The sequence below is a fragment of the Catharus ustulatus genome, chromosome 11 (genome assembly GCF_009819885.2).
Source record: "Catharus ustulatus isolate bCatUst1 chromosome 11, bCatUst1.pri.v2, whole genome shotgun sequence".
Lineage (NCBI taxonomy): Eukaryota > Metazoa > Chordata > Aves > Passeriformes > Turdidae > Catharus > Catharus ustulatus.
In genome coordinates, this window is record NC_046231.1 from 10,100,691 (window position 1) to 10,125,994 (window position 25,304).

The 25,304-nt window shown below is 36.5% G+C and overlaps 1 long non-coding RNA gene across 1 annotated transcript in view; it reads right to left on the reverse strand.

The window, feature by feature from the left end:
* The window catches only part of LOC117001617, a 56,957-nt gene extending 32,503 nt beyond the window's left edge, over positions 1-24,454 (reverse strand). The window contains exons 1-2 of the long non-coding RNA XR_004419086.1: positions 24,212-24,454; positions 7,703-7,775 (exon numbers count right to left, since the gene is read on the reverse strand). This is a non-coding gene — a long non-coding RNA (uncharacterized LOC117001617). The remainder of the gene's footprint in view (positions 1-7,702; positions 7,776-24,211) is intronic.
* Positions 24,455-25,304: the final 850 nt, after the last annotated feature.

Sequence of the window (25,304 nt, forward strand, 5' to 3'; positions counted from 1 at the left end):
ATAGAAAATCCTCAGAAAATCATGTTAGCTCAAAGTAAGCCTAGGTTTCTCAATACCACAGAGACATGAATTCATACAAAGCAATTTAATCCATGTATGTGTACCTAATATATACTATATTAACTAAGACAAGAGAATTTATCATATTTTTATCCTTGTTAGATTTTCTCCCCTGCAATTGTCAAACATTTATAATTTCTGGTGTCATAGAAATGCAACAGAAACTGCTATGAATAATATGTCATTTCTTATTATTATTTCAAATTAATGAATTTATTCAAAATGGGCAATCTGTAGGCTAGAAGACACAGGAAGTAAATTCCAGGTAGTTCTTTCAGCTAAAGATACAAACAAATAAGAATATTTTAGGTGGAAGTAATTTCATCCATTGAATTTCAATATTTAAAAAAAAATCCTACTTGTACCTTTAAAAGATAATGCAATTAAAAGCAGCATTTAGGAAAAGGTAATTTGTTCCTCACTTCAGCTCCATAACTAAAACTGCATGTGGTAGTGTACAGCAGAGCATGGGTTTGGTTTTTGCTGGCTGTTTTCTTTGTATTTGAAGTGAAAAGGCTTTTTGGAATGATAAGTATAGAGGGGTAAGGGAAAAGGAAGAGTCCTACAAATACCCAGCACTAAGTCCTACTTACTTTCCAAGGTGATTTTTTTTCTCTTGCAAATAATCCTTTGGCTACACAAGATCAACATCAATCTCCCTTTTCAGTTTATCAAGGAAAAACTTGTATACTGATATTACCTGGAAAGCCTAGACATCTCCTTATGACATGAAAGATTAAATTTAAAATGATTATCCAGATTATTGATTCACTAAGAGGATCAATGGATTTAATAATATTCTTAAAGTAGAACATTAAGATATATAAGGATAAACATAACGACAATTGCTTGTACTTCCTGAAACTAGTGGGAAGAACAGGTATTGCTTTATGACCTTTTGAAAACCCAGGTTATTTAAATTGATAACCAAGTTGCTTCTCTTTACTGGCTCTTCAGCATAGACAATCTAAATCTAATTAACTGCAGATAGCAGCTTCATATTTGATTAAGAAATCTTACATGGAAACCAAGGATTTTAAGATATAGGTTCTAAATCTTTAAGCTTCTTAACATGTTTATGATTTCTTCAATGTAGCATGTCAAACTTAGCAATACATTGACTGGTTTTTGTTGTGAAACTCTGTAGAGCACTGTTGTGCAAGAATTGGAAGTGGGTCACATTAACAGGCATAACCTTTCTTTTGAACTTATTATTAATGATAAAAGATAAATTAAAAAGCATCCCTTCAGCACCAAATTGGGTAGAGTGATTGCCTCGTCAAAAAATCTCAAAATGTTTATAAAAGGGATTATAAAGATATATAATAAATATTTAATATTTTCTATTTAATCTAATAATCCTTTGGATTTTCCTAATTAATGGTTAACACTATTGACTCAAAAACTTTATAAGGCATTCACAGAAGGCATCATATAATTATATGAGAAACTACAAGGTTAAATTAAAGTAAAAATGTTTATTAAATTATTTTTATAAAAATTTGCTACTTTTTACTTGACACAAATGCATTTCATAGGAAAATTTGCTCAAATACCTTCACAGAACAATGTACTGGTGCAAACAACTTAATTCCATTTCTTATAATTTGTGTTACACAGAGAACATAAATCAGTCTCCTCACTCCTTCTTCAGCACCTCAGCCTAACTGCAAATACACTCTGAAATCCCTCCATATTGGTAGAATAGCTCATTTTGCTAAAGAAACTCACTGTTGGCTGCCTTCCCAAAAGCAAGCAGAGTTTTCTGACAAGGATCATACATTTGTGCTCACAAACAGGAAGAGATGAAACCACCATCCCTCCCCTTTCATCAGTCATTTCCCTCCATTGCAATGGCATAATTTGAGTAGTAGTTTAATTCCCTCTTGAATACCTAGAACTACAGCAGACTGTGCAGAAGGGCATTTAAAGTTACAACATAACCCAAGCAGAAAAATACAAATAAAAATAGTAATTTGCACTTTTAAGTACTTAGACTGTATATTATTATACTAAATATGAATTCATTGATACTTTTCATCTTTGACAAAAGAGGAGGTTGTTGCACAGAACATTCATTCTGAAGGAAATTAATCTTCATTAATCACAATGGCACTATTATTGACACAATGTCCATATTAATTCAATTAGACAATTCAATTATTTCTCTATTCCACACTAGTAATGGACTTGCTTCAAATTGAGAAATTATTTGTGCTAGCTATATTTTGGATGAAATCTGTTGTCTAGTATACATTGGCAAACTGTTGGAGACACAAGATCTTATTTAGGGGCAGAAAGAAAAACAAAAAAGGCATTTGAAAATATCAGTGGAACTATCAGAACTGTTGTGGTCTTGTTTTTTAAGACAGGTCCTGTATACAGTCCTGGTGCTAAACATACCAATACATTGCTTCTAGCTTGAATTGAGTTCTTTTTTTGGTGATTTAGGTTCCATACTATTAAACCTGAAAAAAAATACAATCTCATGCATCCAGTGGAGATCTTCAACAGGGTCCATTTTTGATCTCTTACCTGTAACAGCTCTAATCCTGTAATTCCATCTTTAAGAAAATCAGTGGCATGATCTGTGACATTTTATCCAACTTCTCAATAAGAGAAACTCCTCATAGTGTCAGAGCACTCAGTTGTGTTGGGGATCTGCTGCAGAACTACCTTTTATTTGCTTCTTTAGGACACTGAACAAAACTTCCAGCCCATGCCCAGAAATGATACACCTGAACTGTAAGCAGCTGTGGCCCTATGTGCAGCAGCTTATAGCTCCATACTCTGGCTCCATCTGACTAACTCCCAGGGTAAACAACACAATCACAAAATGGCTGAGATGGGAAGGGACCTCTGGAGGTCCTATGGTCCAACTTCCCTGGCTCAAGCAGGACCAGACAGAGTTGGTTGCCCAGGACCATGTCAGGCCTGCTTTTTGAAATCTCCAGCAAGACTCCACAATTTCCAGAAGTTGATCTCATTTTCAGAAAGCTACAGAAACAACAAGCTGGAATTACAATTTTGACATAAAACCCCTCAACAGAAGCGGAAGAGGAATCTAATTTGTTGTATTAGGTATGGCCATTTGCAATATAATAATTGCCATCATATATTTAAGTTCTGGAAGAAGTGTGACCTTGAATGTACAAATTAAAGTTGTTTTTTTCCTATTTTAGCTCGTCTAGAGCTAAAGTAATCAAACAATTGGAAATAAAAAGTGCTGTGTTACTTGTATCACATAACTCTTTTAACATTTACTCATCTGCAGAAATAGCAGAGCCTGAAAACTTTATGAACCCAATTCTGCATCTTCATAAAAAGTCTCTTACACACATTTTGTAACACTACCCCTCTGTCCTTCCCCCTCAGTTTAGACTGTACTCCACTTCACCTAGTACCCACCTTGAAAAGAAGTAATTCAAGCAGATGCAACTGGGAGGATGTGTTACACCACTGAAAGGGGAAAACAGTCCTCCATTTACAGCTCTTCATTAAACTTACATTTCATCTTGCAGGTTAAGTGGAGGTTGTTCCTAAAATATTGTTCTTTCACATTTATTTGTAAGGACTGAGAAAAGAACACATTTATGACTACTTAAACACCAATGCTTCTAGCAATCATTTGTCAAACCCTTGAAATAGGAATGTCATTTTAACTCTTGACTCCGTCACCATATAGATGTCAGCGTTTGTGCTAAAAATCAGATTTCTTTCAGCAGTACAGAACTGCTGCCTTTCAATATTCCTTCATCTGCCTCATGCAGGCTGCAGAAGGAAGGAACACCAAGTCAAACAAATGTCAATGTATGATCAGTTACAGAGTTCCACACTTAAGCACCTCTTAAAAATAGAAGTAACTACGTACCTCTTCAGGCAGGAGAGAAGCTGCCACTACAGAGAAGTTGGGGCAAAAAAACCCCACAGCCCCATAGCTCCCTCCCCTTCTCACACAGTTAATACAGCAAGAATTTTCCAGAGGCTGCATGGCTCAACTTAAAGTCTGTCCTGTAATAAATGCATGAATGCAGAGACACAACCCATCAGAGCTGCACTGACACTGATCTGGGCTCCATCTTTTGACTTATTCAAGAATAAACCAAAATGAATTAGATGGAATGAAACAAGTTCCTGGGTGTTAACTACTCTCAGTAATCTTTTAAATGCAAATATTGAGGATAAGACAGAGGCATTCAGCAATTTCATTGATAATTTCTTTGAAATAAAGATTTTGGATATAAGGCACAGGACACTACTGTTTTAAATAAAGGTATATTTAGACTGTAAATCTGAACAAGCTGGATATACTAAAAGGAAAACAAGATAACAAGATTAAATAATGAAGATAATGTGGTACACAAATAATGGGAGGTGATAAAATTGCATTCAAGAGACCAGAGAACATAGTATCTATGTTTTTGTACTCAGGCCACTCTAAGTGTTCAAGCAAACCCCAGAGGTCTTAAAAGAAAAGAAAAAAAAAAAGGAAGCAGAAGAGGGAGAGACTGGCTTCAGACTGATCGCTGCTGAACTGCAGAATGTGAGAGGAAAACGAAATTTAATCTGCTCAGGACACTTACTCCTTATCATAGTATGTCTTCAAAAAAAGATTTAATTACTTAAGCTTGGATATATTTGTCAGTATATGGCAAGTTACTATATTGGGATTAATGCTCTGAAGCATCTTCCTTTGTCACCTGAGATTTTCCCTGAGTGTGTCTCATGTATAACTAAATACCATGTTTAGCAATGAGTCTTATGTAATAGTCCTTCTGCTTATGTTTCCAGAGAGCTTATGCTAAAAACAAGTGACTGATTTAAGTGACATTGGGAGGCCCTTTGAGTGTAATTCGCCTTATTATCTTATCAGTGGTGAAGTCACGGAAGTGTGAATCTTATCTAAGGATTACATCTGGCAAGGATCATGATTAAAAAGATAGTATCTCATAATCTATCTCAAATTGTTTACTGTATTCATGCTATTTATACCCAGCATACAATTAAAAGCCACACCCTTGGCATGCAGGTATGTAGTTTTGACTGCATGCTTATATAAACAGTGTTACAGAACTCAGATCATGCTCCCCTCAAGAATATTACAAAGAGTAAAGGAATGAGCTCAGGAGGCAAAAAGACAAGAAAAGCCCCACAACTTGTCTGAGCACAAAAAAAAAATATTAAAAAATCATAATAACCCAGAATGGAATGGAGCAGAGTATCAGTATACAGGGACAGAAAGAAGCAGGAATGAATTCTTTCTGACACCAAAGAATTTCATCAAGGAAGTAAAGGTAAGGGTTAGTCATACACAGCACTCCTGCTGTTTTGAAAAACTTTCGGTTCAGGGTAGCATGGAAGAGTAATCTCTGAATGCAGATTTAAACGTCTGTATTTCTCTAGCACTTGAAAATCTGCATTATCTATGAACTCTTTCAGCTCTACCAGGCACCTGCTTTGTTCAGTCTGTTTGGAATCTACTGTTATACTGAGATCCCTGCAGGTGGTACACCACATCCCTGCACAGCCCTAGCAACTTATTTAGGGACTCTGCCTGGGCCCAGGGCACCACCAATGTAAATCACACAGGTAGCACAGATGTTGTCTGAGGATTTAAATTAATATAGAAACTACATCTCTTACTTATAGTATGTTCTGAATTGCAGAACAACTCAATAAGTTCCCTGCCAACTGCACTGAGGCAAACTCCATTTCTTAAACACTTACAAAATTACAAGACATACTCTCAGCCTCTGTGGACTGCTTTGGGGGCACATATACTCACCAATTTTCTGGAAATCCTGTAATGAAAACATTATTAACAAAGAGAAAAAAAACCATGAGCTGATAGCCAGGCAAAGCTGAAATCCTTATGAAATACTCTACATATTTGCTGTATTTAACCATATAATCAACTCCTGTACTAATCAGAACTGACATTTAGATTATGTGCTCCTGTCTTTAATCCAGACAAGAAACAACTCCTACACCAGCTAATGACTCCTTTTTAGGACAATTACTATCCTCTTTGCTTCAATGGCACAGTTAGTGTTGTCTTATCACAGGACCATCTACATACAGAGACAGCAGAGCACAGCTTTACACACTCCTCAAACTGCTGCTGACATTCTTTTTACACAGACACATGTGGAAAAAACCCAACCAACCAACCAACCAACCAACCAACCAACCAACCAACCAACCAACCAACCAACACACTGATAGCATAGACATGACTGTGCAGCACATGCTCCAGACTAAGGAAGGGGCAAAGTACAGTTCTGAGGGAATTCACATCTGATGGCTTCAGAGTTATCTTCCCATTCTATGCTGAACTCCCAGGTGAAAAGCTCATTCTTTAGCTTTAGAAGGGCAAGCAGATTTGGATTTTGTTTACAGCAAGAGCAAATGGCACATTAATTCTGAAGTGTCCTTTGGCCATCTAACTACCACTTCATCTAGTTATGTGGTAATTAAACTTTTCCTGGTATGCAAGCCTCATTTATGCGTTCTTTACCATAGAAATCAAGTATTCATAAACTAAAACAAAAATGCCTTCCAACACCATCCAGTTTGTAAAATAACTCCCTGTAAAGAACAAATCTAACATAACAAACTAGCCAGTGGCTTTCCAGCTAACAGACAGCCAGCTGTTTGCCATGCCATCAAAACACTCTGATAAACTCCTTATGGCAGGTGAAAGCTAGAACATGATTTAATAACTATCAAATGAATCATTTATGAGCAAATCTTATTTTAACTGGAACATTTTACTTCATAATTCAAATCTTCAACTGCACTAAGACTAGAGCTACAAATTATAACTACCCATTTTAAAATAAATTAATAAATATATTGTGCTCTTCAAACAATGATGGTCATTTTTATCGAAGCAATTGAACAGTTGAGCACTTCCTGAATGGCAACAAGTTTCTGCATTATACAGCTGACAGCTCATCTTGAACTGGCATAGTACAACCCACAATTTACAGAGAGCAGTCTTCCAATACAGGAGAACACAAACTGTACTGGGTGGGCTTAGGAAGTATTTTAAAAGCAAAACAACTGCCCCACACACGGTCTCAATACTTTGTCCCCAGAAAGTTTTAATCAGGATTACATTTTTGCATTCAATACATACTTATGTCTTACCTCCTGTAAGGTTGTTATCTTACCAGACCCTGAAGCTGTTTTACTACTAAAATATCTCACCAATGAGCACCCACAGCTTCCTATAATCAGTTCTCTTTAACCTAAGCATATTAAAGAATCAATAGTAAGAGGGGTAAAGAAGTGTCATCCTGCAACATTGTCTCTGGTTGCAAGAGTCAGGTGAACTCAGTGTTTAACTCATGTTAGTTTATAACAAGAAAAACACAGTTTACTAGCAGACAGAAATGAGAAAGAACTATTAAAGAGTAAGACAACATCTATCTATAAATTAAGGTCTTAGAGGTGGGAGTGTCCAATTACAGTACTACTCCAGCAAATCTGCATAATTTTAAGTATAAACCTGATTCACAGAAACCCCTACTTAATTGCTTCTTTCATAAATTCTACACAAACCATACAGTATAAGAAAATAATAAGAAAGGGTTTGTATAACAGCATTAAAATGGAATATTATGTTGTCATGACTCACCTGCTAAAGGGAAAGCCTCCCACTGGTTACAACTAGAGCCAGATTCATCATCTATTTTGGAGGCTGATTAAATCTGTGAGAGCACAAGCAAAACATGAATGCCTGAAAAGTTATGCAGTACTTCTCTCTAATCCTCTGTTAGACAAAATCTTGCTGAACATTAGGAATGGGGCACAGAATTTCTTAGTATGTCTTTAGAATCTAAAGACCTATTTCCCTTGATACAATTTCTGTAGCAAATTGCATGTCAAAAAGTTAACCAATGTATGAAGAGTATTTCTTTCTTATTCTTGCCATGTGAAAATTAGGTGCAAGTTAAACAGAACCCAAGCATGGGAGAAACGAAAAAAAATACCTGAGAAACAGAAGTGTCATGGAGAGCAATGACAAAGGCAACCTGAAGGACAGGTACTAAAGAAACACTAGACTTGTTTGTGTGACATAGACCAGAGAAATCACTGTGACAGAATCTACCAAAGCCACAGTTAGTTATTAAGCTACAGTTTTGAGGTCAGGCCTCAGAGTTGAGGAATATTTACCCATCTGCAATGTAAACACAGAGGAAATGCTCATGCTAAGAAACTTTTCTACTTTTCTCTACATACCTGCTTGTCTTGCAGTGAAACAAAAGTATTAAAAGCCCTGATCCCAAATAATATAAGGATGCAGGTTTTATTTGTTTCCATTCAAATAAATCAAATACTACATAGAAACTGAACCCTGTCCCCCAAAAATGATGGATCATTTCTGCAACAGTAACCAGCAGAAAGCAGGATTGCCCCTTGAATAAAATGATACATTTTTTCAGTCTCCAATAACCTTCAAAATCAGCTTTATTCGATCACCACTCCTTGATGATGGAGTGGTTTTTTCTCTGCAGATTTATCCCTCTGCCTTTTGAGATTTTTAAGCCCTACACCAACACCACAGTAATAAAGTCCTCAGTTACACTTCAAATTCTCTAAAAGTTTGGGACACTCATTTTTAAAATTACAGAAAAATAACAAAGCTTCATTTGGCTAAGGCATCAAGTAGTTGAAAATTCATAAGACCCAGTTCATTTCTGCACCATGCCCTTCAGATCACTTCAGGTGGGGTGTTAAGCTCTAGCTTGCTGTTTGACAATCAAATTATCATAAATCTACAGCACTTAGAGCTGTAATAAATCCCATTTTAAAGAAATCTCAATAAAACAGAATGGAAATGAAAACATTTTAGACAGTTTAGAAAATTAACAAAGCCTTACTATTGCCTTCCAATTCCAGAAGTAAACCTGGTATCTTCTGGTTGGAGTATGAAGTATGACAACATCATGTGTTTGACATGAATGGCATTAAAGGCTAAGGCTCTCGGTGAGGATGGTCAGTGTTGCCTAAATAAATGGAATCTTGCTTAGAAATGCTGCAAGGTTATTACAGAGATGTAACAGACTTCTGCAAGGATAACACAATCTTTTGAAAAAAGAGCAAAAACTAGAGTAAAGCTAAAAGTATTATTGTTTTATAACTAACAAACATAAATTTCCTTGCTAGTTCACATGCATATTCTATAAAAAACCAAGAGAAGTTACAATATTTTCCTAAAACTGTTATACAATCCAATTAATTTTACTTAAAAATATATGAACTAGTCATGATAACTAATATTATTTAAACACCTGAGTTTAAAGTTGACATTTAGACAGCTCCATTTTACATGTATAATTCATATATGTAGGCTAAAAGAAAGTGTTGCTATTCAGCAGAAGTATGACTTCATTTAGCCTTAAAGAAGTGCTCCATTTAAACCCAATGTTTATATGTGACAGAATTGAAAAGCATATCTTTGAAGAAAAACAGGAACTGAATTTGCAGACAAGGCACTACCCAATCCTGGTTCTGCAGAGCTGCTGACCTAATGCTCCACCTGAATTAATGAGGACCGTGCCTATGTAAATCAAGCCTGTGTTGTCCTCTCTGGTACAATTCAGCAATTTCAGTTTCAAGGAACATAACCAACAAATAAACATTCCTAACAGGCAGACCTTGAGCACACTCCTAGAAATGTGAACTTACTGTGATCCTTGAATAGGAATTAAGTTGCTAAGAGATATCGGTTACACATTGCTTTCACCCTTTAGTTTATTTGAATAAAACCACATTTTATGTCCACTGTTTCTAGTCAGTTTTATTTCTTGCCAGTAGACCTCTTAACTGAAATTATGCTCCCAATTACGACCTTTAAAATCAACAGCATTCAGGCTAATATAGCTGTACAAAGCTCCCTCACTAAATCTGATGAAAAATTGATATGGATGAAGAGGGGAAGAGACAAAAGAAACATTCCGGGAAATATCTTAAAAGGGTGGATTTTACTATAAGCTATCTAAAAGCATGAAATTTAGAATAACTCTAGCTCTAGAGGAAGATTTTCTCTCAACCTACATTTCAAGACAACCTCAGATAATATCTATAAAGCATTTGTCCCCTTTCAATTCTTTGTAGGCAACTGTAATCAAGATCATTTAATATGTTCTCTGTTACATAAAAATAATCACACCATTAAACTGAATTGCTTTGCATGGACTTCTGGAAAACATTTGAAGGTATTCAGAAATACAATCCTTACAGCTCTCCATCATCATACACTTTCATTTGCAATGTTCCTTCTGCTGTGTTGCCTTACAGGGTTGCAGCATCCAGTAGCCATGCTCAGTGCACATATCTCTAATTCTCCATGTAGGCAAACAACAAAGGAGGCTTTTAGGAATGTGAAGACTTTTTTTCTTTTAGTATTTTTCTTACATGGGATAGGACCAACCTGATCATCTTTTATTTCTCAGTATTTTTTTCATCATTTACAGCTATAACCTTTAGTTTTTTTATAAGCAATTCCACAGTGAAGAATTTTATTTTGCATGACTGCAAGAATCCACAGAACGTATAGAGAAATATCAATTTATCTCTAAGGGAATAACTGGCACTTTAAAAAGCTTTCTGAAAATAAGCCATATGATTTTTAACAGCAAAAATATCTTAAATACACTCTGAAGGACTGCACAGATTTGGGGCAGGATGGGGGTAGAGTTAACGCTCAAATGCTGTAGTGCACTCTACACACAAACAGTAATAAAAATCTATCACTTAATCATTTACATGTTGTGTAAAACAGCAGTCTCCTTTTAGTTAAGAGCTGCTTTATGTCGTTTTCATCGATACAAATGTTGCCCAAGTGATTGTGTGGGAGAATACAAGAACAGACTGTAATAAAATTAAAAATAACTTTCCAAGGAAATAGTATTTGGAAGGATTAATTACAGAAGTTCAAACAGGAGGCCATATGCTTTCCCCTCTCTTTACTATTGAACATACAGTATGCCTGTAATAAAACAGGAAGGGGAAAAAGCTGGTCAAAGCAAACTGTTTCAAGTACCAGGTAATGATTCAAGATACCTTTACAATTCTGTGTGCCTGAATATAGTTTATCTATTCATTTGACTTCTATGCTAAAATTTTTATCAGCTGTGTTCATTTGTGGAATAAAATAGTTAGCCCTTTGCCACTACTCTCATATAACAGGTATTTCTTGAGTGCTAAATACATGAGAGAAGTTGGTAGTGTGGGTATTCTTCCTCCTCACATCAAATTCTCTACTCCAAATGTAAGATTTACTTGCAAGAACACAGAGGCTGTCAAAGATCACAGCTGTAACCAGTGCAAGCAAAAGAACTTTGCTCAAGTTTACAAGAATTGGGTGTTTTTATACATTTTCCATTTAAATACTACATAGCAAAGAAAGTCACTGATTTGACAAAACTTCACTAAAAGTTCAAACTAACATGCTAAAATAAAAAAAAAAAATATGTTCAAGCATTTTTCTGATTTGGGGTCCAAAGGCATAGCTTCAGAAAATGGGTTAGTTACATTTTCATTTGTGTGAGAAACACTTCCCTTAATTTAATTAGTTTAATATTTTCAAAACTATAACATTGATTTTGTAAGCAACTTGATGGAAGTTAAATAAAACTTTCTAGTAGAAAAAGCAGAGCAGAAGTACAAAAATAATCAGAAATTTTTATCCCAACTAAGTCAAACACAACGTGACAAAACATCAAAATTATTCAGACAACCAGTATTATGGGTGCTGCCTTTTTATTCAACTAAATCTGTAGGTTTTTAAAGTGCTAAGTTACCTGTATGTTTCCAATTAATTCCCTAAAAAGTAGGTAAATAAATGAAAATTCTGTTTAAGGGTATGATGAAAAACTCATTGATACAAGTTAACAGTACTAGAGAACACAGTGGTATATGGCCCCAGAATACAATACTGGAAGAACAGCTAGGTTTTAGTTCTCATTCCATGACTGCCATGAGGAAAAAAAAAAAAAAATCAAAGCAAAACAAAACAAAACAACCCAAAGGAGAAAAAAACCAACAGCACCAAAATCCAAAGCCTCCTCTTTTCACTTCCATAAATTAGTGGAGAAAAGTTGTGTTGAACCACAAGTACCCATCTGGGGAGAGTGTCTGAAATGCCCTGTGCTCTACATGAAAAGAAAAGCTACACTGTTATAGACAAAAAAACAAAAAAACAAAAAAACCAAAACAACCAAAAAAACCCCTGATCAATAGCATATTATTAAAATATTTTATTTGAATATAATATTATAGAAATAACCTATAGAATTATTGCTAGTTATTAGATAAGAGGAAAAAAATGGAGTTACTTTCCTTGTTCTCTCCATTTCAGTCTGTTTGAAACTCTATTTTATGTAATAACATAATGATGTACTGAAAGTTTTTTACAAATGTAAATCCATCACATCTCAAGTGAAAAATCCACTAAGAGTAAAGCTGGTTTCTATACTGTTTAAACGTAGTGCACTGCTCTGCCTAAATCATAAGGGAATAAGGCACTTAAAATAGGGTGTCACATTTCGAGGTAATAAATAGCAGATTGATTCAACCCCCCAGTTGATCCTGCAGTTTACTTACATACAAGATGGAAAATAAAGTACTAAAGCCACTGTGATTTACTTCTCAGAAATGAGACACTCTATATTAGTGAAAATGAATGCAAAATCCTTCATTGACAATTTATTACATTCCTAGGCCAAGCCCTGATTAGATCAGATTGCAGTCCTTCTGAGCACACTGAGTGCACCTCACTGCAGATTCTAGTCAACACTATCAGACATATGTAAAAAAACCAACCCTAAACAAAACCAAAATGACCCAACCACGAAACTCTAAGCCAAGTTTCTCCAGACCATTCTTTTTCAAAGCTTGTTTGTCTCCCAGTTTATCAATATTTAGGGAAAGAGAAAACTCATTACTTAATGAGCTAGGATATACAGCAGTATTTTACTGTTTTTTAGTAGTTACCTAAAGTAGCTATCCAATAGCTATCTATGATTTTGTGGTTTTTTTCTTATTCATAATAATACACTTTCCTGTAATTTTGCCAAAAAATATTCACAGCAATACCCTCAAGCAATACCTTCAACAACAACATGTATTTATCCACAAAAGATATCTCAGGATTAACAGGAAACAGTCAGCAATTCCATTATAGTTTCTAGTTTGTGTAAATTAGTGCTATTCAAATCTTTCAAAGAATCTTGCTCTGCTTATTCCAGCAGGCACATTGATATTACTTATTGTTTCCACAATAGCTCAAAGACTGAAATGGATGTCCAGTTTTTAACAGAAAGCACAGGAGACTCTAAAACAGCAACATTCCTTATAGTCCTATGTGAAAAACAGGGAAAACTTAAGTACACAGGACAGCAGGTGTCTGTGCACTTGGCTACATGAGCTCAGCATCAAGGACTTCAAGGCCACAGAAATTCATGGCCTTTGGTTCAGACTGCATTCAGGAAGATCAAAACTGCATCTGAATTTAAGGGCACCTTCACCCATAAACTCAAGAGACAACCAGAACCATTTCAGAATTCCCAAAGCTAGGGTAAATCTCTCACTTATGGAACCTGAAAAGGTTTCAAATTTCACACCAGAGGAACCACTTCCCTCAGCCTCTTTTCCTTTTAGGATATCTTGGAGAAAAATATAATTATTTCACTTTTTACCACCCAGTGGCTTAAAAATACGCAGATTTTGTACTAATAAGATGTTTGCTTATATAAATATGTATGCATATACAACTTTAAATAGCAGGAAAAATCAGGCTTTTTCAGGTCATCTATATGATATTTTCTCAGGCCATAGGCATGCAAACAGCTGCTTAAACAGCATCTTCCTTACACAGGCTTTTTATGTTCAAAATTACAAGATTCACCTTCCAAGGATGTTTGTAAAATACAGTGGTTCTGCAAACAAGAAAACCCTGAGTGTCTGGATGAAAAATGGTCATGTTCATTTTCAAGAAAATGCAGTACAATTTCAATACTGTTCTGTTTAAAAAGTATATTTCTATAAATGTCTAGTACTTTTTTGCAAAATGTCTGATGTCTGCCGGTGTTAACCACACATGAAAGGCCCTTGCCTTCAAAACTCAAACTGGCAGAATTTTTTTATAAAATGAAGGACCTTGAACAAGAAGTAGGGAGTAATTCAGTACTTTAATCTACTAAATATTTTAAAGGTTTGTCATCTGCACTTTAATGTCTATCTTTTTACCAGGTGCATAATAGCTCTAACACTGTAAAAGAAGGAACTATACATATCTTCTATGGCATAAAACACTAAGCAGTGTAAACTTCAAAGCTTTTACTTGAGAGTGTAAACTTCTAAGAAAGATTAGATAACTACTGAGCAGGTGCATTCCAGGAACAAAAATAGATGGAAACATAATAAAGGAAGTCAGACAAAACAGTTGCTAAATAAAAATTCCCTTCTTATTAAAGAGGAATGACCATAGCAAAAAATAAATCTAGATGTAATTACCATCTATTTTAAGGCTAGCCAAGCATTTTACAGATATTTCCCGAAAATATGAGCTCACCATCTGCACAAATACTGATATTCTCTTCTCTTGCAGTCTTATTTAACATAGTCTGTAAAAGTTAAACAATGATATGCACATTAAAGGGCACAACACACGGCCTTAAATTGCAGAATATTTAACAATATTTTTTAAAATTACTGTTTGTATAAAGCAGTCAATCCTTGAACTACAATGCTGCAATCACTGAAGCCAAAAGTTTCATAACCTACTCCCACACAGTCAAGTAATAGTCACATACTGAAGCACACACAGGCACCCTGGTGAATTACAGAACGCATTTAATGGGATTAAGTTCACACTTAAGTATCTCAAATAAGTGCTGTTCCCTTCTTACTTTCTATTGTGAGCCAGAACTAACCACAAAGAGACAAACATAGGATATATGTACATGGAAAACGTTGGTTTTGCCTTATGATAATGCATTTTATTGCCACACATCCAAACTTCTAGGAATTTGGAGGAATAGAAAAGTTTTGTACTTAATTTTGTAGTTTTCAAACCAAATGTTTGATTGTTCTCAGGTGTGGAGAAGATGGTCAAACGGTAATAAAGTGAGACCTTAGTATGAAGAAATAAAAGCATGAGCCGAATGTCAGAACTCTTACCAAGATCTATAGAGCTAACCAGCATTACGAGAGGGCTGTTTACAAAAAGTTATCTGTAATTATGACCTTTTTTAAATTCAAGTGGAACTCCTAATTTTTCTGTTTTCCTGAAATACCACATCCCTTTCCACTATATGTAAGTCCATTTTTGCATGTTTGGTTTGAGGTTTCTCCTTACAATTTATTTTCTTTCTCCTGTAGAACCTCAGAAAGTTTGGCTTCATCAATCAGTCAGACCAATTAGAGTTTTTTTGTTGCCATATTCTATATTACAAAAACATTAGGTATTTATAATGGAGTATCTCTCTTTCTTTCAGAATAAATGGCCTGTTTTCCTGAGAAATTGAGTTGTTCTACCCTCATTAGTCCCATTAACCTGTGAATTTAAATCAACTAACACAAAAATAAAAGTTGCAGAAGCAGTTTGATCAGAAGAATGCTTTCATTAGTTTTCTAGAACAAAAGTACAGATACTTTAGATAAAAACTTAGGAAGCCAACATCTATGTAATCCATTAAACTGAACTGTTAATTCTGTACAAAAAGTGGTTTTTGCAGAGGGCACATCAGAAGCATATTCTACACTGAAATTCCCACAGAATGCACAATACAATGTCCTACCTCTCAGAAATTATATTTACTGCATAGGAGACAGATTTCAGCTTATTTTGATCTGTGCAAGGAGAACCAGCATCCATAATACCATCCCATTCAAACAGAGATTTCTTTAGGTACTGTTTGAAATATCCCCCATGTCATGAATTGCTCAGTGCAGCACTCTCAAACTGCTTTTACAGTATAAGGCTCTGAATAAAGCTGCCATTAAGTCAGCCAGTGATGGGGATTCCACAACAAAAAAATCACATGTAAAATCCTGGGCATGCTCCCATTCACTGGAGAATTTATAGTGGTTAGTAGGCAGTAACCTTGCTCAAGTAGCTCTTCTCCTGGTGCATATAAACTAATTTAATACATTCACATCAGCATCCTACATACCACATCCTTATCACACCACTGCCACTTCATCTTTTCTATTGGAATACTGTCACACTTCACTCCCAGAGAGTCCTTAGCATTAAAGTAGAGAGAATCTGAGCCATTACAAAATAAAAGTGCCTGATCTTTAAGTTAAAAAATGTTAAAGTACGTGCACAAATTAGTGGGACTAATAGATATTTTCTATACTTCAGGGATAAAGCTATTATCCCCATCTTTGCTTATTAAATCTACTAACAACACAGGATCTGAAAACAGATAATCTGTAGTTGTATACTCATACTATACCTGTTTAATATTTTAGATAAAATATATACATATCTAACCGGAAAACCATCCAGTCAAACCTTTTCAAAAGATGCCATCTCAGTTTAGCACAAAAATCTTAGAATGTTCTTTTCATTTTTATTCTCAAGATGACATGAAGTACGGCATTGCAAAGAAAATTATATCATTATGTATTTATCCAACATACCTACTAGGAAACAAACGTCTGTATTACATCTGACCTCCAAGTAGACTGAAAATCAAGGAAACTTTTATTGCCTTTAAAATATCGAAGTAGGCTTTTTTTCTATTTCATTCAATTTAAAATGATATTTAGAAAAATTTAGATAGTTTTTTTAGCTACCATTGTGACTTTTACACATAGACCTGGTTCATATGGAAGTGAGTTGCCAGCAAAGAATGCAATTATACACTCAAGGTATACATACAACCTGGTACAGGAATGTTATATGCACAAGATGAAATAGGGGAAACAAGAGTCTCCAGTATGGAGTTTTTCAGAGAGACCCTTTCTTGGGCTCCAGCAGGGCTTTCTCTGCCAAGGGAAGGCAGGGGAGCTGCCAAGACACTCAGCAGGCAAGTGGTAAGAGTGCAAAAAAAAGGGCATTAATCAAAAATCTGTGCAAGCACCTGCCATTTCTGACTGGTAGTGGTCACTAATGGGCACAAAGGCATGGGATGTACCAGAGAAATTGCCAAAGAGATCAGGGCAAGAGGATTGTTCCAGTAGAAGAAATCCCTCTAGTTCAGTGAGACCAAGCATAGGTATACATGTACTGTTAAAATCTCTATCATTCACTTTCCTGATTGTGGACAAAGGAACCTGCAGGACTACAATCAAGTCACTTTAATTCAGAAATGTTGGTAATCCCAAATAATATCACAGTATACTTGTTCCAGTTTTATATTTCTGGTAGTCATAAATAAAAAAAGGGAATTGTACTGCAGAGAGTACTTCTGTCTCTTCTTCCCTGGGGCCACCAGACAGATGAAACAATAGTTCTCACTTTCAAAATGCCAACAGATCCAACCACAGAAACTGTGTAAAGCAACAGGCACAATGCAAATTGAGAAAGGACACAATACAAAAGACAACTTTGCATTAAGGTGGCAACCTATCTAAATTACAAATGTAGGAAACCCTCATTTCTGCATTAAAATAATAAGTGATATAATAATCACTTTGTCTCCTTCTTTCTAAAGGAATAAGCCATTACCATGCTGTCTATAAAACTGTCACTTGGTGATGCTGCGTAGCTGCTGCTACTGAATAGCAAAACTCATCCAACTTTCATTTATTTTGAGTTGTGAAAAAAGGTAACTAATGAACTCTGAATAATTAAGACATTTATAATACAAAACTACTGGGTCTATATATGGCCTAAGATTATTATCTGATATCTAAAATGACATAATAATAACCTAAGATTTTTAAGCATGGATTCCTTAATTTCTTTTCATAGGTAGATATAATTTCCTTTCTTATATCATATATTTAGTATTCTATTAATTACAGTAATTTCACGAATACAAGCCGCACCAATTTGACTAAGATTTTGCTCCTAAACCGGAAATGCGGCTAATAATCAGGAGCGGCTAATACAACCTCAGAAGTGCCTGCCAGAGTGCTGAGCCGAGCAGCTGCAAAGTCGGCATTTTGCGATTGTTACAAATCGCTACTTTGTTGCACCGCGGGTGGAGCCTGGCTCCGTGTAGGCAGAACGGGGGGCGGGGAGAGAGGCGGGAGAGCTCTCTTTCCTCCTCTGCCACAGCCCAGGGGAGAGACGGGGGGGGGGCCCGGCGCTGCCATTGCTGCAGCTCGGGGAGGAGAGGGGGGACCCGGGCCGCCCCTACCGCGGCCCGGGGAGGGGGGGGGGGACCCGGGCCGCCCCTACCGCGGCCCGGGGAGGAGAGGGGGGACCCGGGCCGCCCCTACCGCGGCCCGGGGAGGGGGGGAAGCCGGCGCCGCCATTGCTGCGGCCCGGGGAGGGGGGGGGGAAGCCGGCGCCGCCATTGCTGCGGCCCGGGGAGGGGGGGGGAAGCGCGCGCCGCCATTGCTGTGGCCCGGGGAGCCGACGGGAGCCCCGCGCAGCCATTGCCGCGGCTCGGGGAGCCGACGGGAGCCCCGCGCAGCCATTGCCGCGGCTCGGGGAGCCGACGGGGTGCTTTGTCCCCGCCCGCCGCCGCCGCGGCAGGAGCGGGGAAACTCCGTCCCTGCCCGCCGCCGGCGCCACGGGCGCGGGAAAGCTCCGTCCCCGCCCGCCGCCGCTGCCGTAGGAGCAGGGGAAGCTCCGTCCCTGCCTGCCACCGCAGGGCAGCGCCGACCCGGGGTGACCGAGCCCAGTGGCAGCGGCGGCCGGCCCCGAGCTGCAGCACCGGGCTGGAGCACCTGGCCCCGTCAGCGGCCCCTAGTGGGCCGAGCCTGCACAGCCTTAGCTCAGCCAGTAAACCCCGCCCTCCCGCCGTTCTGTTAATAATTGCACGCGGGTCCTCGCTGCGAATGACAGAGCGGCTTATATTCGTGTGCGGCTTATCTATGGACAAAAACCAAAATATTTGCCAACACCCAGAGATGCGGCTTATAGTCAGTGCGGCTTGTATTCGTGAATTTACTGTACTTTTACTGGTCAGCTCCTCTAATTTAGCAATGTAAAACAAAATGAGAAAACTGAAATACCTAAACTAAAAAACTTTATTTAACATACTACATACAAAATAATACCAGTGATTGCTTTTTCTGTGGAATAGGTATACAAAAGAAAATCAAACAGAATTCATCGAGACAGAAAGTGATGCATGAGGCTATTAACTTCTGAGACATGTCAATAAAAACAGTAAAGCAAGATACTTTGAGTCTAGCTCTCCTCCATTTGAGCAACTAGTTTAACTAGGTAAGAAAACTGCCTATTTGCTAGGCAGAAGCTTGGGAATATAAGAACATGGACATTAGCTAGATATTTTTATTAAAGCAGAACACGTATATCTATAAATGAGAAAACCTCAAATAGCACAACTCAAAACCATTTTTATATGAAAGTTTCTAGTTTCAAGCAAGTATCTGCATGTAACAAATATGGTTTTATAAAGCAACATGTAGACAGTTGTTCTAACAAAGGACACTTGAACAATGAATGACAAACCCCACTTGTAAATTGACTCAGGCTATTGCCACGAACCCACCAACCCCAAATCTTTGTTCAGCAGATAATCAGAAAATAGTTTGGATCAAGAGTTCTCCTACAGAAGGAGAAGGAGAAGGCCCTACAGATATAAAAGAAATGTGTTGTTTAAACAAAACTATAACTACACACAGCATCTCACACAGTAAGGATCCACAAGTAGTTATTACAGACTATTGTTGTTAACTGAGCTACTCTTTCCCCAGTAAGTTTGCAAGTATTCTGTAGGTTTTCATCTTTATTTCACCTTACTAATTAACACACTAGAAACTGAAATTTCCCTTAATAACAGTTATTAGGTGATAGCCAAAAGGCTTGCCCTGCCTATGCAGTGACCAGGTCGCACAAAGAAGAAGGTGAGTAGCCATATTAAAATGCTTTCTCTTTCTCCAAATCCCTCAGGGAAGGTCCTTACCACTGTGCCAATAAATTTCTTATGGCTGCCTCCATCATAAATACTCTGATTAAAATGTAAATTCAACCAACCTATCAGCTTCCCATTAAGAGGACTCTTTAAAAACACCATTAATCAGCTGAGAGATATGTAGTGAAATACCACTTATCAATTCTAACTGCTTATGACAGTTAACAAAGCTTTATATTTGCCCCAAACATGTGCTGATCTATCAATTATGCCAGGGTTCACTCTCACGCTAATTGTACATTTTCTTCTCTAATGCATTTTTGCTGTTATCTCATAGGCTAATGAAAGCTGGGAAATCAATACATATAAATTATACATGCAAAGAAGGACTGCTGTGAACATAAAGTTTCTAATTAATTGCACTTGATTAATTTATATCCTTTAATTATCTTGCTAAGCCACAAACAACATAAATATCCTTGCAATCTGGTTATTGCTATGTCAGTCATAAAAAAAAGCAGACACAGTAAATCTATGAAATCCAGCAAACTCCATTGCCAAAAAACATGGTATGGCATAACACATAAATATAACTGGACTTACTCAAGACATCTATGAATAATTTTACTGTGACAAATTACCACTAAATATGTTGTATAGTTATTTGATTAAGGTTATAATGATGTTATAACTTCACACGTAGCATAAAGGGTAAGCAAAATGCAGGCTTATCATGCAGCCTTCTGGAGGTTCTTATTTGTATTTATAAAACAAAACTGCAATAGACATGTAAGTGATATTGTTATCTGATTGGTTGGGACCAGGGATCCAATTATCAATATCAAATATCAATATTCTAAATTAAGGCATTACTGCTTTTCTGCATTTAAGATTACATGGCAATTTGTTTGCAGAGTTATCTGAAAGCCAAAAATGCACACAATCAGAACCTAATAATGATATACCCAACTCTAAGCAGAGTTAAATAAGAGCCACCATACTGTCTTTTGTAAAAGGCAATTGGCCAAATATAAATTCTTCCATTATGTGAGTAGCTGTAACTGTAGATACTTCTTTTTCCTTTCAAATTTTGTCCCCTTTGGTAAACCAACCATATGTCACTGTTCTGAAATCTAATCCTATCAATCCACCAGACTTGCTCTTTGTCCTACACAACAGCATATTACTGAATATCTGTATCTACAACTTTCATAAACGTGTAAAAAGAAACTGTATCTGTCTACAGGGAGACTCAGACAGAGACCATCTGTCAGTGACTAAAGCTATTCTTTAAAAAAGAAAACATTCATCTGGGATTTGCCCTTTACAGAGTAAACCCACTTAACCTCCCAATAAGATTAACTGTTATTTGTTTCCATTAAACAAAAATGACCATGCTAATATGCATTTAATAGCATGAACAATGAGAGAAACATGAACTTTAACAATTTTTGAATTCATTAAAATCATGAAATATGTTATTTAACAACAGCTATTTTATTATTCATAAATAAATTTTCTTTTGAATTACAAGCCTTCTTCCTTGAAGTTGAAACTAAAAATATATTTTAAAAAATTAGGATAAATATTGAAATTAAGAGAGCAGGCTCTATAGTCGGCCACATATTATAGATAACAATGACTGCATATAAATTAAGTCTGAATAATACATATAAAACCCCAATACCTTCAGAGCACTGATGATTTTCACCTGTGCCCTCAACATGCAGGCATTTACAAAGAAAGGTATTTAACTAGATTGATTATACAAGGCTGTCTGAGTGGAGTTAGTGCAATGTAATGGAGACTGTACTCTGTGCTTCTCTTTGCAGCAGCACAAATCACTGAACCAGCCTGAAGCTATACAGAAAAATACCTTAATGTCTCTTCTTGGGCTGACAAAACACAGTAATACTGCCATGTGAAACTCCCTCTTCTACTGGGGAAAAACACAGTAGGAGAAACCTTTAAATATAGGCAGCCCCTTTGCTCCCAATATTGTCTTGGGCTTCTTTTGTCAGACCAAGTTAGTGAGATGTACTATAATATTAAACAATATCCTAAAACAGGAAAAAGTGAAGTGCAAAATCCCTCATACAATTAATTCCTGAGTCCCTGCCCTCCTGTTTTACTCAAAACTCTAGCTTTAAAGTAACCTAGATAAGAAGTACAAAAGGTGTCCCCATCTCCCTAGGAGAAGCTTGAGGTAAGTTCAATAAAGTCTGTTTCTACTGTAGGCATAATTCAAATCTTACTGGAGCCAGTGGGAATATATTCAGCAGGTTCAGTCAGCTTTGCATCCAGCTTCCTTCATTAATGGTAGCAGTGCTATGCAATCAATAAACATTAAGACAAAGCAATCATACAATCATTTTCTCAGTGAGAAATTGGCATATGCTATAAATAAGAATAAATAAATTGATGAGGGAAATCATTATTAAAATTCAGCACAGCTAAAGAAATTGTTCCTAAAACAGAGAATCCAGAAAATACAGGCTCCCTCCCTCTCAAATACAAAGTGTACTAAGAAACAGAAGCAGAATGCTTTAGGCATATAAGTGTCTACTTATTTAAGAATCAGCTGATGCCTTACTTGAATATATTGTATCTAATGATCCAACATCGGTGGGGAAAAGTATGTACAGAGTTATACAGACGCAGATATTTTAAACTCAGATTTAGTAGATACCAAATCTAGATGAGGATGCATCATCAGTCATTTCAAATCTGATAAAATCTCCTTGTATGGGACAGGTGATAAGACCACAACTTTTCAAATAATGGAATCAATCCTTTGATGTCATTTACATTGGCTTCTGATCGTCCCCTGCAAGGGAGCAGCTTCAGACTGGCAGTGCCCAGTGTTTGTGTGCTGTCTGTAAAGCTACAGCTGGACAATGAACTTGGTGTTTTCACTACTTTACAGAAAAAACGGTGAAGAGTGAAATTGAGAAAGGCGTGAATTAACAAGGACCATGTTTGGCTGCCGATAAAGTTGTGACATAAGACTTGCCACGTGCCCAACACTTCCAGCACAGAACACTCAGAAGTCACTAAGAAGGAACTGAAGGCAGCAGGAAAAGCCTTTATCCATCCAAACCTCATCAATTCAGCGAGGGAAAAGCTTCGAAGGACGTAACTTCCACTAGAGTTCACTGGATTTGACACTTGAGATATAAAGCACCTAGATAGAAGCAGAGTACTGAGGTTTGACTGCAATTACCTTATCTTTCCTATTTTTAGTGACAGAACCAGATTATTTTAAGTGCATTTTATAGAAAACCCTTCTTTACTGAAATATAAAGACTGTAATAAAGACAATACAATGTTTTGAAACTGTTTTAAATCCTTCACTCAGCTTTGCTTCTACAGATTTAACATGTAGGGGTTCTAATCTTACTGCTACTAATTAGAGCTTTAGTGTAATTGTGCCAACAGGGTGCTTGGCATAATAATTACTATTGAGAGATTCTGGTGGAGCAGTAACATGCCCACATAATACAGATATGTCTAATAAAATACAGCAGTCACCTTTGTATGTTGACTCTTAAGTTGGATTTTAACCAAGTAAGGGCTTATTTTGCCTCTTATTATAAAGCTTAAAAGGCATATATATGTATATATGATTTAGACATTCTTTTTTTCTTCTTGATTCTTTTGAATAATAATTAGGCAGAAGAAAACTAGAAGGCACATTTTATTTCACATCCTTCATAATTTAGTCTGATTTGGCATGGGAAAATGAACAAAAGTGCTTATGTTGGCAGGTCGTACTTCTAATGTAATATTAGACTTCCTTAGGATAATGTCCTCAGCTGCAAAGTTTACCATAATATACAATAAACAGAACTAAAAACAGAGGATGAGTAAGACTAAAAAATGTGCATTTAGAAAGTGCCTGTGCTGCATTCCATTACAGTCCTATTGGTTTTGAAACAAATCTTTATGTGGCTACTTGAATAAATCTATTCAGTGAAATACACAAGACGAACATAAGGGACAATGCATGAACACTAACAAAGATATAGGAGAGCATTTTTGATCCATTAGTAACATTTACTACTTACTGTCTAACAAGCTCCAGATAATGAAACTTTGTTAAATATGTAAATCTATAGTGAAAAAACACTTACCAGTATTGAGATGTTTTGTTTGGTTTGTGCTTTTTTAACCTCTAGAAATATCAGCTTAGGCCATACCATCATTAATAAAATAAAATCTTAATTATGGATATGACTACAGACATAAGATGGACTTCAAGAGCAATTCAAACACATGAACCCTGAACAGTATCATCAGCTAAAAAGTAATAAGCCTTTTCTGATAAATTGAAGAATCTTCTTAAAACAAAACAAAACAAAACAAAACAAAACAAAACAAAACAAAACAAAAGCAACATCAAAAATAAGTGAACTCTTTAAAATAAGAAAACATTCAGCATGGAGCCTGAACCAGAGCTTCAACCAGAACAGACAGGCTTGTTTTTACTGCCCCTTAGTGCTTCCCTTTTAAAGTGACAGGAAGCCAATTTCTGATTACAAATCAATAGGTTAGCACACTATCATCAGAGAGTAAATTCAGTTGTTGGTATTAGATCATAGAAGAGGGTATCAGAAAAGAGCAGCTGTTGCCATTTGGATGCATACGGAACCCAGTAAACAGGATTCCTTTTCTGCCACTCTGTTTTTTCAAGGAACAAATCTTACAGAATAAGTCACATGTGGCTTATTTATCACTTGTGGGTCACCATCAGGAAAATCAACTGTGACAAATGTACCACACACATAAAGTGCAGAAGTTTAAGTCTCAAAACTAAACACAGCACTGAAATGTGCTGTATTAATTAATATAATGGAAACAAAAAGTATGTATGTGCCTGTCACACAGAATACCTTTTGATGAAGTCTCTTTTTTCTTTAAGCTTTTAAGATAATCTTAGAGAAATCATCAAACTATAAAAAGAAATCAATAAAACAGAAAAGGTTCCCATCACCCCTAAAAAAATCCATAACTTTTGCATTTTAATAGAGACACTACAAGACTATACCAGTCATTTTCTTTCTGATGTGTTCCTTTGATTTCACTCTTATCTCACAGGACTCTTGACTTTCCTGAGAAAGGGATTATTGAATTGTATGTCTCCCTCAGATGCTCTTGATCATTCAAGTAGTCTGTACTTAAGAACGTTACAGAGTCTGCTCAGCTGCTGGCTCCTTGGGAACTCAT